Source organism: Populus euphratica, unplaced genomic scaffold (genome assembly GCF_000495115.2).
Source record: "Populus euphratica unplaced genomic scaffold, PopEup_1.0 scaffold1040.1, whole genome shotgun sequence".
Classification (NCBI taxonomy): domain Eukaryota; kingdom Viridiplantae; phylum Streptophyta; class Magnoliopsida; order Malpighiales; family Salicaceae; genus Populus; species Populus euphratica.
In genome coordinates, this window is record NW_011500905.1 from 57,045 (window position 1) to 69,693 (window position 12,649).

The 12,649-nt window shown below is 31.0% G+C and overlaps 1 protein-coding gene across 5 annotated transcripts in view; it reads right to left on the reverse strand.

The window, feature by feature from the left end:
• LOC105116783 (rac-like GTP-binding protein RHO1) overlaps positions 1-320 on the reverse strand; it is a 3,494-nt gene extending 3,174 nt beyond the window's left edge. Inside the window, exon 1 of one of the 5 annotated variants that reach the window (XM_011014252.1) lies at positions 155-320. The gene's annotated coding sequence lies outside the window, so the exon portion shown is untranslated. Of the gene's footprint in view, positions 1-2 lie in introns of all 5 variants that reach the window. The other 4 variants (XM_011014250.1, XM_011014251.1, XM_011014249.1 and 1 more) reach the window with 4 other exon arrangements.
• Positions 321-12,649: the final 12,329 nt, after the last annotated feature.

The window sequence follows — 12,649 nt, forward strand, 5'->3', positions numbered from 1 at the left end:
GAGAGGGGGGGAGGGTGAAAGAGTGATAAGAGTAGGAATGTTTAGCTGGCCGTGAAATTATGCAGTTGAAGCGTTCGTTTGTTGAGAAAGTGAGGAGGAATGGATAGATAACCAAAATCTTCGCCAACTCAACAAACACTAAAACAAAACAAACCTCTCCTCCACTCTCTCCTATTCTCTCTTGTGTTTTACTTTCTTATTTTTAGAGAAATAGGCATTAAAAAACGGAGCATGGGTTGTGTTGGATTGCGGACTCTCCACCTAACCTCCTCCTCTTCGAACACCTGTTCGGTAATTGGGAAACAAATAGAATTGTACATCACAACTTTACTCGTTATATCGATTAATATCTCTAAATTAAATTCAACAATTTTTCGGTTCTTATGTAAAGTATTCATTAACTATGTTCAATTAATTCTATTTCTTTACTTATCTTAAGTGTTTGCCGAGATATAAAATGTGGTCCATCTCTCAAAAAAGAAGTAATGTTCAGGACATCTATTTTTAAGAGAGAAAAAAATTCATAGCAATAGATTGACCTCAAAAATATTTATAAAAAAAAAAATGACACTATTTTAATTTAAAAATCCAAATAAATAAAAAGTTAACTTAAATACTTGATTAGATTAATCAAGTTTTTATATGTTTTTTTTAATTTAGATTAGTACAAACTTAAGATGAATTGAGTTTCAAGTTGATCCAAAAAATCCAAGTTTTAAAACAATGAGTACAATTAATAGAAATATATTCTATAAGGTTTTATTGGGTAAATAAAAAGTTGACACAATTAATATATTATAAAACTACATGAACTATTTAAATAAAAAAATTATATTTATATGAAATTAAAAAAATATTTTTTTATTCAAAATATCCTTAATATTTTTAAAATCACCCCCCTTTAATAATTAAAAATTAAAATTATTTTGGGTTATATTGTTGAAATACCAATCTAAAATAAATGGTGAAATATATTACCCATTTCGTTCAATAAAAAATGTTGTTTTGGTTGTGCATTAAAAAAAAAAAGAAATAGTAATTGAAATTGATGGGTTTTAGAGCTCTTGCAGGCATGGATGATGGAAGAATGAAGATTCAATCCTGTAGTTGGGATCAATTTATAAAGCTTTTTTTTTTTTATTTCTTCTACCAAACATTATTTCTTTATCTTTGTTTTTTTTTTTTTCAAAACAAGAAAAGAAGTTTCTTTAATTGGTGGGTTGTTTTGTTCTTACATGTATGAATGATAGGATAAAAAGGAGGGAATCTTCACTTGCCGTTACCACGTGTGCAACCACAATAAACAAAAAGTGATGATGTGAACACTCACAGGTTGAGAATTTTAAAACGCACAATTAAGATTAAACATAATTTAAAAAATCTAAAATCAAGTTGAAAAACACTTATTTAATAATTACTCAAGCTAAAAAACTATAATTATTGAATGAAATCTCTGACATATTAATTATGAAAAAATGAGAACCAAAATTATAAAGATTGAATGACACAAAAAAAAAATTTAATAAATTATAAATAGTTGAATAAAGAACTAAGAATAAGAGAAATATTCTCTCATAGTACTTTAAAAAAAAACTAATAAGTTGCCCTAACTTAAAAATAAATATATATATTTATAATTCAACAAAATAAACTTTACTAAAATATTAAGTTGAAATTAAAATTAAAATATAAACTAGTTTAATATTACTTTAAAATAAATGAATAAAGCCACATAGAAGTCAATACACATAAGAACTTCTAGCCTTATTAAGACCAATACACATAGGAATTTCTAGCCTTATTAGAAGATATTTTTTATGTATGCTTGCAATAAAATTTCAACTTTATAGAAGAAATGAAGCATATAAAATCTCAGATAAATTTTCAATTTGATTTAATAATTAATTAAAAAGTTATGACTATTAATATAAAGTTGTGTAGCCAAGTTGTAGTATATGTTAAATAAATTCATCTTTTACTTAGATCACATTGACATAGACTTAATCCTCCTTTAAACTTAACTTGATAATTGATGCCACCTTATAATGAGTTCTTGAAGCTTGCTTAGCTCAAATGTCATAAATTAGCCCATTGAACTCTTTTTTAATTCTTTTGACTCTTGTTGTTGTAATTAGCTCAATTAAAACATGCAATGGATCTTGTGGTATTGCTAGTTAATTCTCATTATTTCTTGTTTTTTAAAAAAAATTCAACCTTAAATCATCACCTACATAAGAAAGAGAAAGATTAGAAATATTAAATATCACACTAACATTATACTTACTTAGTATATCTAACTTATATGCATTGTCGTTGACCTTTTTAAGAACTTGAAATGGACAATCTCCACTTAGTTGCAATTTAGATCTCCTATGAATTGGAAATATTTTCTTTCTCGTATGCACAAAATCTCAATCACCTAGTTCAAAGATAACACATTTGCAACCTTTGTTAGCTTTAGATGCTACCAAACAATCTTATAAAATTTGTTCACCATATTTACTTTTCTAATTCCATCATGACCAACCATTTCATCAATAGCTAAAGGAATCAAATCCAAAAGATTTAATGGATTAAAACCATATATAATCTTAAATGGTGAAAAATCAATTGTATAATGCACACTTCTAACAATAAACACTCCTCATGATTCTTCAAGTTCTTTTAAATGATAACTTTCTTTATTGCCATTGTTTGACCATTCATTTATGGATAAAAGTAATTAAAAATAATAGTTTAATTCCTAACATTTCTTATAAAACCTTTCAAAAACAATTAAGAAACTTAACATCACGATAAAAAACAATAATGTTAAAACACCATAAAGTCACCCTATACATTCTAAAAGAATAGTTGCATTATTAATTTTATAACATGATATAAAAGTTGTCATATTAGAAAACCTATCTTGATAAAAATTGAATCCTTATTTTTTTTTACCTAGGTAAACCTAAAACAAAGTGATTGTACATCAAAAGTATCATTAAGTCTCTTATTTTATATAAGTATTTATTATTTATTATTTTTATTTTTATTATAATAATTGATGTGTTTGTTAATAATGAAGTTTCTTTTAATGTTTCGATAAATTTTTGGAGCTTAAATGAATTAATTTAGAAAATTCAACATTGGAATTCAAAATAAAAAATTGAAGAGACATTTAGTTGAAGATTGAAGCAAATCTTGGTTCAAATAAGTGCTTCAAATTTGCCCCAAAAATCAATTCTATTCCAATTCTAGAAAAGAATATCATATGATCTATTTCAAGCCCAAACTTGCCTTATGTTATGTGCAAACTTCAACCATTAAACACTCAAGGTTTCAATATCAATCTTAGCCCAAATAATAGGTACATTTATATCCTTATTTGATGCTTAAATTCAGCCCCAAATCAACCTTCAAATCAGCCCAAGCACAATCCATGATCTTACATGTTCACACAACAAATAACAATTGATTTATTTTTGGTAATCCATTGATCCAAGAAGGCAAGCATATAGATGGAAATTTGGAGGGGATATTGTTATATTATTTTGGTTCAAAAAGAAGAAAGATACAGCTCATAAATGAGGAAGAAAAACGTGCATCAAAGTGGTTGCAAAGTTGGCCTGATTTGATTTTTCAAAACACCTTTCAGTGTTTTGCCTATAACTTTTGACTCAGGTATCCAAATGAGTTGTTATTTAATGATCTAGAAAGGTGACAAAATTTTCTATAAATATGTCTCTAATAGATATCTCAAACAAATACCTCTAGAAGGGTCTAAATTGCTATCCAAAGTTAGTATCATATTTGTGTCCGAATTTTTACTGAAATTGTGTTGTGTTCTTCTTTGTAGATTTTAGTTCTTTAGCTTGTAAAACTTATTATTTCAGTTTGATTCAAGTTATTTCTTGTTAATGAAAGTGTTCTTATACATAATCATGATTGGTTAATCTCTTTCTTGGATCCAAATCAAGGATGATGGTGGTTGAGGTGAGTTCTTTAAGATATGAATGAATCCTAATATTTATCTTCTTATTTTCTTCATGAATGTTTTATTATTGCAAAGAAATTTTAAAAATTATTTAGGTAATGTTATAATCTTGAATTTTTATGCACAAACTTTAGTTTTGGTATAAAGATTGCTTGATTCAATATCTTACTTAATATGAAAGTACTTGTTCATTCTTCAGTAATAATCAATCTTCATCTTTCTAAACTTCATAGTATTATGTTCTGATCTAATATCACCATCGTTGATATTAGGTTGAGTTATCTTATATACCTTGAAGGAATCACCAATACATCACCATTAAAATTGATTTGGACCAAGACTTACTTTTTCTTATCATTTAAAATCTATTTACACTTTTTCATCTTTGAAAACAAATCCATCAATTATTTTCAACCAAGTTATTGTTAATTTAATTTCTCCTGAGTTTTTTTTGTTACCTAGTTTAATTTCCAGATCTAGCTCTCTGTGGATATGACCTCGAACTTACCAAGTTAATTTCTACATCGCACACTCGTTCACGTGGGAGTTAAAACAAGCCGATCATAAAAAGCGGTCAAGCAATTTTGGTGCCGTTGTTAGGGAGCTAGCAAGCAAAGGTAACAAATTTAGATTTGATTATTGGAAAACCCAAAAACAAATCATAGAAAAAAATCAATTGGCTGGTTTTATCACCTAAAAAAATTAAAAAAAAATCAAATGGCTGGTTTTACTGCCTCAAAAAATTGAACTCAACTTTTCGGATATTGGACTGTGGAATGGACTACTAATTGTTGGCTTTTGGTTGGTTCAACCATTTTTCTTTTGATGTTTATTCTAATTAGTTTATAATATTTATTGTTTACATTATAAGGCTGGTTTTACCGCCTCTTGTTTATTTTATTTTATCTTGTTGTATTGTTGTGGTTATTTTTTTTTGAAGTACTTTGCTGGTAATATCGCCTCTTGTTTATTTTATTTTTTGTTGTTTTGTTGTGATTATTTTTTTTGTATTTATTGTTTGAAGTACTTGACTGGTATTACCGCCTCTTTATTCATGCTTGTTATAATTATCTTTTAATGTTTATTATTGTTAATATTGCTTATTAGTTGGAGTGTGAATTTCCTAATTTGTTGTATTTTTATTTTTGAGCTATTACTTTATCTTTTACATTTCATTTACTTTTATTTGCAATCTTCTTTTTCTTTTTCCTTTCTTTTCATATTCATATAATTGTTATATTATTATTATTTTTTTCATCATGGCTAATGTTGAAGATGTAGAGGGTGAAGGGAGTGTTCAAGGTAATGGATCTCCATAGTTCAATGATCAACCTAATTTTCGAACTCTTAGAGAGTATCTTCACCCAGCTAGACAAAGTATACTTTTGTGTAAGATCTTGGCTCTTAACCAACAAGCTTTCAATTTGAAACCGGGCATGATCCAACTTTTTCCCATATATCATGGTATGGATTTTAAGATCTTGGCTCTTAACCAACAAGCTTTCAGTTTGAAACCGGGCATGATCCAACTTCTTCCCATATATCATGGTATGGATTTTGAAAATCCATATATACACATTAAGGACTTTAAAGAGGTATGTAATACTTTTATTGATAGAACATGCACTGAAGAAACTATTCAGCTTAAATTGTTCCCATTCTCTCTAAAGGATAAAGCCAAGCTTTGGCTAAACTCCTTGTGTCTTAGGTCTATAGGTACATGGAGAGAAATGCAAGCTGAATTTTTTAAAAAATATTTCCCCACTCAGAGGACAGCAGCAAGTAATTCTTTTTCAGTGGTTGTGTAATTTATTTGAGCACTATTTAAAGTTTTAAATTGCATAGTAAATCACATAGGGTTTCTTATCTTTTCTTTGTCCTAAAACAGCACCCACAACATAATCACTAGCATCACACATTATTTCAAAAGGTAATGACCAATCAGGAGGTTGAATAACAGGAGCAGATGTAAGCAGGTTTTTAAGTTTAACAAAGGCTTCTTCACAATATTCAGTCCATTCAAAAACATTATCCTTTGTTAGAAGGTTACACAATGGCTTAGATATTATACTAAAATCTTTGATAAACCTTCTATAAAAACCAGCATGTCCTAAAAATGATCTAACATTTTTAACAGATTTTGGTGTTGGCAAGTTGGCAATTAACTCAATTTTAGATTTATCAACCTCAATTCCTATTGATGAAACAATGTGACCAAGTACAATGCCGTTTGTTACCATAAAATGACATTTTTCCCAATTCAACACAAGATTCTTCTCTTCACATCTCTTCAAAACCTTTTCCAAATTAGTTAAACAATTATCAAATGAATCACCAAAAATAGAAAAATCATCCATAAAAATCTCAAGAAAACGTTCAACCATATCACTGAATATGCTAAGCATGCATCTTTGAAACGTGGCTGGTGCATTACATAATCCAAAAGGCATCCTTCGGTATGCAAATGTACCAAATGGACATGTGAAAGTAGTTTTCTCTTGATCTTCAAATGCAATTTCAATTTGGTTGTAACCCGAATAACCATCTAGAAAACAATAAAATTCATGACCTGCAACTCTTTCTAGAATTTGATCCATGAAAGGTAAAGGAAAGTGATCTTTTCTAGTCATTGAATTCAGTTTCCTATAGTCAATGCACATAAGCCAACCAGTAATAGTCCTCGTTGGAATTAACTCATTTTTCTCATTTGTTATCACAGTAACTCCAGACTTTTTAGGTACAACTTGGGTAGGACTTACCCATTTGCTATCAGAAATAGGATAAATGATTCCATTATCTAGAAGTTTAATGACTTCATTCCTCACTACTTCTTTCATATTAGGATTAAGCCTTCGTTGCATTTCTCTAGAGGGTTTAGCATTTTCCTCCAAATAAATCTTGTGTGTGCAAATCAAAGGACTAATTCCTTTTATGTCAGCTATGGTCCATCCTAATGCATTTTCAGAGTTTGTAATAACTTACCTTCTTGATGAACATTAAGTTTGGAAGAAATTATTACCGGAAAAGTTTCATTTTCTCCCAAAAATGAGTATTTGAGATTACATGGCAATGGCTTCAAATCAGGTTTTGGTGGTTGAACACTTGAAGGTATGGACCCAATTGATCGTGGTGGCAATTCCTCAATTTTTGGTCTCCAAATATTTGCCTTTGATTCTTCCTGAAAACAAACCATTTGCAAATCTTCAGATTCATTAAACTCAGTTTCATTGGAAGAATTTTCAAATTGATCGTAAATTATTTTTTCAATAAAATCTACTTCCTGTAAATCATTATCATCTCAAGGTTGCTTGCAAATGTTAAAAACATTCATTTTCAATGTCATGTTTCCAAAAGATAACTTCATCACTCCGTTCCTACAATTAATCAATGCATTAGAAGTTGCAAGAAATGGACGTCCTAAAATAACAGGAATTGAATTGCATGCTTCAACAGGTTGTGTATCCAAGACAATAAAATCCACAGGAAAGATGAATTTATCAACTTGTACTAACACATCTTCAACTATTCCTCTAGTGATGCGAACCTCGTGATCACATGGTCACGCAACCCACACGCAAAGATGCCAATTCCCGGAAAGCCAAGTAAATCAGGTTTGATAGGAGTGTGACACAAAGATAACTTGTAGCTAGGCACCAGCACTATTGAAAACGGAAACCCCCACCCAACGAATATTGATTCGCGAACGAGAAGTATAAGGATGACGCCACGAAGACAGTTGTTCTTCGATAAGTCGTTTTCAGTTCTTTAGAGAACCAAGAGAGATTATCTCACCAACACACATACACACAAAGTGCGGCAAACAAGAAGTTTTATTTATCTGAATAGTCTTCCTCTACATGTTTGGTTTTGCCTCTATTTATAGTGATTCTAGACTTAAAAGAAACCCTAATGAACCCCCCTTAGGTGGACTTATATGTAGCCCACTTACAATTGACCCAAATAAGTAATAATAACCCAAAGACTATGAAGAAAATAATAAAAATATAAAAATCCGAAAATTACTATCCTAAATATGCTAGAATCAGATTTGTCACCATTAAGAAGTCCCAAATAGACTAGGAAATCTGATCTGAAGGTAGAATGTATTCTAAAGTCTTCTTTCCTTTTGTAGCTCGGATGAATAAGGAATCCTTGTAAGAAAAAGATTCTGAAATAATTATGAATCCTTGCCACTTGGAAACTATGTTGCAGCCCATTAAACATCCTTGTAGAATTAGTATATTTCCAAAATAAGCTGCCACATCCCTTTAGGAAAAGAATCCTAGCCAAATAGGAAGTCCACAAGTCAAAAGGAAGTAAATAACAAAATCCGTACAGCCTCTGGTGACCCGTATTGAGATACCTTCCCGAACTCCGATTGACCTGAAATTTTAACCCAAGGTAATACAATATGTCAGGAGGCTCCACGTAAAATTTCAGCTCGATCAAACGGTCGGATTGAGAATTATGACTATTGCTGTAAAACTGGATAGTTGCACATTTTACATCAAAATTCAAATTTGACCTTGCTTGGATCGTATCATCTAGGCATTTTTATAGATCTATTAGCAAGTAAAAGAGTAACAGAAGTAGGTTTTAACTCACCTAGATTGAGACTTTGAAAAACCGAATATGGAAGTAAATTCACACTAGCTCCAAGATCAAGTAAAGCTCTGTCAATTTTATGTTCTCCAATAAAGCAAGAAATTGTAGGACAACCAGGGTCTTTATATTTCAAAGCATTATTATTTTGAAGAATGGCACTTTCTTTTTCACATTCAATTTTCTCTTTACAGTGCACAGATCTTTCAAAAATTTAGCATAAGATGGTACCTGTTTAATAGCATCTAGCAAAGGTATATTAATCCTTACCTGTTTGAAAGTTTCAAAGATTTCAGAATTGTGATTGACTTTCCTTTGTTTGGTCATGGCATGAGGAAATGGAAGTGCTGGTGGGGAATCAGTCTCTTCTTTGCAATGATCAGGTTCAACCATTTCCTTACCCTTGGAGACTAACTCACCTTCTTTCTCACAAGGTTCAAGAATGGGTTTTTTAATAACCTTACCACTACGGAGAGTAGTGACTGATTTGACTTGATCCAGATGTTGGCTTCCGGAATTGCTTGTACTTGAATTTGTATTGCCCTTTGGGATTTTGCTGGGGTTGAGATGGAAACTTACCTTTCTCCTGAAAACTGAGAGCAGATGTGAACTTTGCAAGAGTATCTTTCAAATCAGTCATGGTTTGAGCATTTTGAGTGTTGATTGTCTCTTGCTTTTGAATGAATGCATGTAATGTTTCCTCAAGATTTCTTCTAGGAGGGGGAATATAAGGAGGTGCATATCCATGAGAATTTTGAAAATTATGTTGTGTTTGAAATGGTGGCTGTGAAGTTTGTGCATTATTGTTACCACTCTTCCAACTGAAATTTGGGTGATTTCTCCAACCAGGGTTGTACGTTTGTGAATACGGGTTATGACTTGGTCTTTGGAAACTATTTAAAGCATTGGCTTGTTCATGGAGACATTCCTTAAAAGAAGGCAACGTGGGACAATCATTGGTTGAGTGTTCATTCGTTTTACAAATTTGACACACAATTTCTTGAACAGATTTTAATTGACCACTCTTTTTTAATTCTAGTGCCTCAACTTTTCTAGCTAAAGATGCAAATTTGGCTTGAAGGTCATGATCTTCCCTAAGGCTATACATGCCTCCATTAGATGTATGAGGTTGAGTTTTACCTGGTGCCTCACAAGTACCTGTGGTGTCCTAATTTTGAGCATTTTCAGCTAGCAAGTCTAAGTACTCCATTGCTTCATCAGGGTCTTTATTTTCAAAAGTTCCATTGCACATCAATTCCACCATTTGCCTATCTTTAGGTGTTAACCCTTCATAAAATTGTGAAACCAATCTCCATGTTTCAAAACCATGATGAGGACAAGTATTAAGCAAGTCTTTATATCTATCCCAACATTTGTAAAATGTTTCTCCTGGTTTTTGAGTAAAAGTGGTGATTTGTCTTTTGATGCACATCATCAAAGCATTAAAATAGAAAAACAATTTGCAAATTCCATAAAATAAGTGATGTGCATCATGGGAATGATAATCCATCTCGTAAAGGTAAATCAAATATGCAAGAGGATTCAGATGGTCCAATGACAAGAGCGAGAGCGAAACAACTACAAAGGACCTTGACGAGTCAGATTGGAATGATTGAAGCTGCGTCGGAGTTAAAATTTGGCAATCAGTTTCAAATTGGTTCAAGGGTGCTTATTTGCCTACAATTGGAGCTTAAAGATGGGAAGAGCCCTTAATGGTTCTTTTGATGCTGGACTACTTGAATTTGGGTTGATAATGCAAATAAGTTAAGAAATTGATGCTGTTTACGTCAGAACAGTAGATAAATTTGAACCCGAATTTGAAGTCATCCATTGCATGTGAAAACAAGACTAATCTAGGTGGATTTCAAGTTCAGAATGTGATCTTTCCAGATTGTCCAACCATGATTGCATTGGACTTTTGTGCAATAAGTTATAGCCATTTTAAATTTGGTCTGTTTATGTTTCAATTAAAGTCAAAAAATATGTGCTAGTGTAATTTGTCTGGTTACTTTGTCAAAGTCCAAGTTTTGGGCTTGATTTCTGTCATGTTGAATTTTCCTAAGTGTGGAGGGATGTTCCATTATAAATATGGCATCAAAATATGTAATAAACAACTTTTTGGCCAATATTTGAACTTAATTTCGAGAATTAAGAGTTATTCTTCCAAATTGATTTGTGAAGAACCCTACCTGACTTATCACTCTTCAATCACAAAGAGTGTGGCATCAAAATCCTAGATTGATCTTTGTGGCGTCCAGATCGACTTATCAAAGTATCACTCTAGTTTATCCTCCATTTTATTTACCTTAAAAAATACTATAATCTAGCCTAAACACAAAAAGAAAGACAATACAACCAGACCCATCCTTCATCCATTTTCGTCAGATTCATTGTTGCTGATTTTTGAATCATTCACGGCACAACAATAAGGTATTCATCATTCAACTTCCATTAATATATCCAGATAAACAAACTCTTATTAAATTTATATATTTGCTCAATACCTCTTAAACAAGATATTAATAAACTTTTTTTTTGCTCAATATATCTAGACATAGTTACGGGTCTTTACTTGGAAGAAAACAAAATTCTTATTTTAATGTTTAAAGTTAGCTTACTTGGGTTAGGATTTTTGTATTTTTTTAATATACACACACACACACACATAACTTCAAACATAATGCATATTTAACCTATGTAACGAGCTTTCAGCTATTGACTCCCATACTAGTTGGTCTTAGGGCATTAGGTGTTGAAACACCCCTATAAACTTAGTAACTCAGGTTGCAGATACTGATACCTAGATAGTGTAATATTTGACTACCTTAAGCTTTTCTCCTCAACCCATGTAACAAGTGTTCGGCTAATAGCTCCCAAGTCAATTGACTTTATGGTATTAGGTGTTAAAACACCCCTTCAGACTTAATTGCTTTGGTTAGGGAGGCTATGAAAGCAAATTTATCAATATTTTTATTATCATTATTTTTTTTTTGTTTTTGTTTTTTGGCAATTTATATAATATCCCTTTCTCTTAGTTGTTATCTTTAAAATAAATAAATAATATAATAATCCATCGTGCAACCCACAATCATATGGTAAAGTGTGTGCGCGAAAATAAAGGTTTAAGAATATTTGTTAAATGAGTATAAGAGTAGAATTAAGTAATAACAATGCGAGTTTGTAAACATAAATATTTCAAGAACTATTCTGATAGACCTTATTATGAACATTGCAAATAATCATTGAAAAATGTTTACCAAGATACGTCTGAAGTGTCAATAAAATTTCTCCTTACTCTTCCATCATAGTAACAATTGTTTTTCGAATGGTTTATGAAATAGAAAAAACAGTTAGTTTTTTTTTTAATATCAACTATTACCCTTTCCCTCAACCAAAACGAGACATTGTCCTCAATATTTTGAGATAGAAAGATAAAAAGTATAGAAAATATCACTTGAAACAATGATTATTGACAAACTTGAAACACATTTAAACAAATATAAGAAACAACAAAACAAAAAATATTATGCTCTATTAATAAAACCAAAATACATAAGGATTCACAAACTAAGGCTCAAATTCAATCTCAGCTTTTTACGGCTTTTCTTATTTGACCAATTTATGCAACCCATGGAGGGATAAATTATAAAAGTGAAAAATTATAGTTGGTAAATTAATTGTTCAGCAGTAACAATAGAGATTATGATTTGCCATGCTAAAGATGTTAGAAACTCTTGTTCCACAACATGATCAAGAAAAGATAATATTTTATCATAAAAACCATTAACATTTAACAGACTTGTGGATTTATAGTGAATGTGCAGTTGGGTCCAAGAGAAAATATGAAACATCTTTTTCAATGTGTCGAGACCACTTGGTAAGGCAATAAAGGCATCAACATGTTTAAACATTGCATTCATTCGATCAGACATTGTAGAGACTTGTAGTTCCTCTCCAATTATTTTTCCAATGATCTCCCCTCCTATTAAAGCTTTAGGGACAACCCCCAAAACTTGACTACATCCTAAAAATGCAGTTATTGACAATCCCCCTATTAACCCAAGGTTGCCT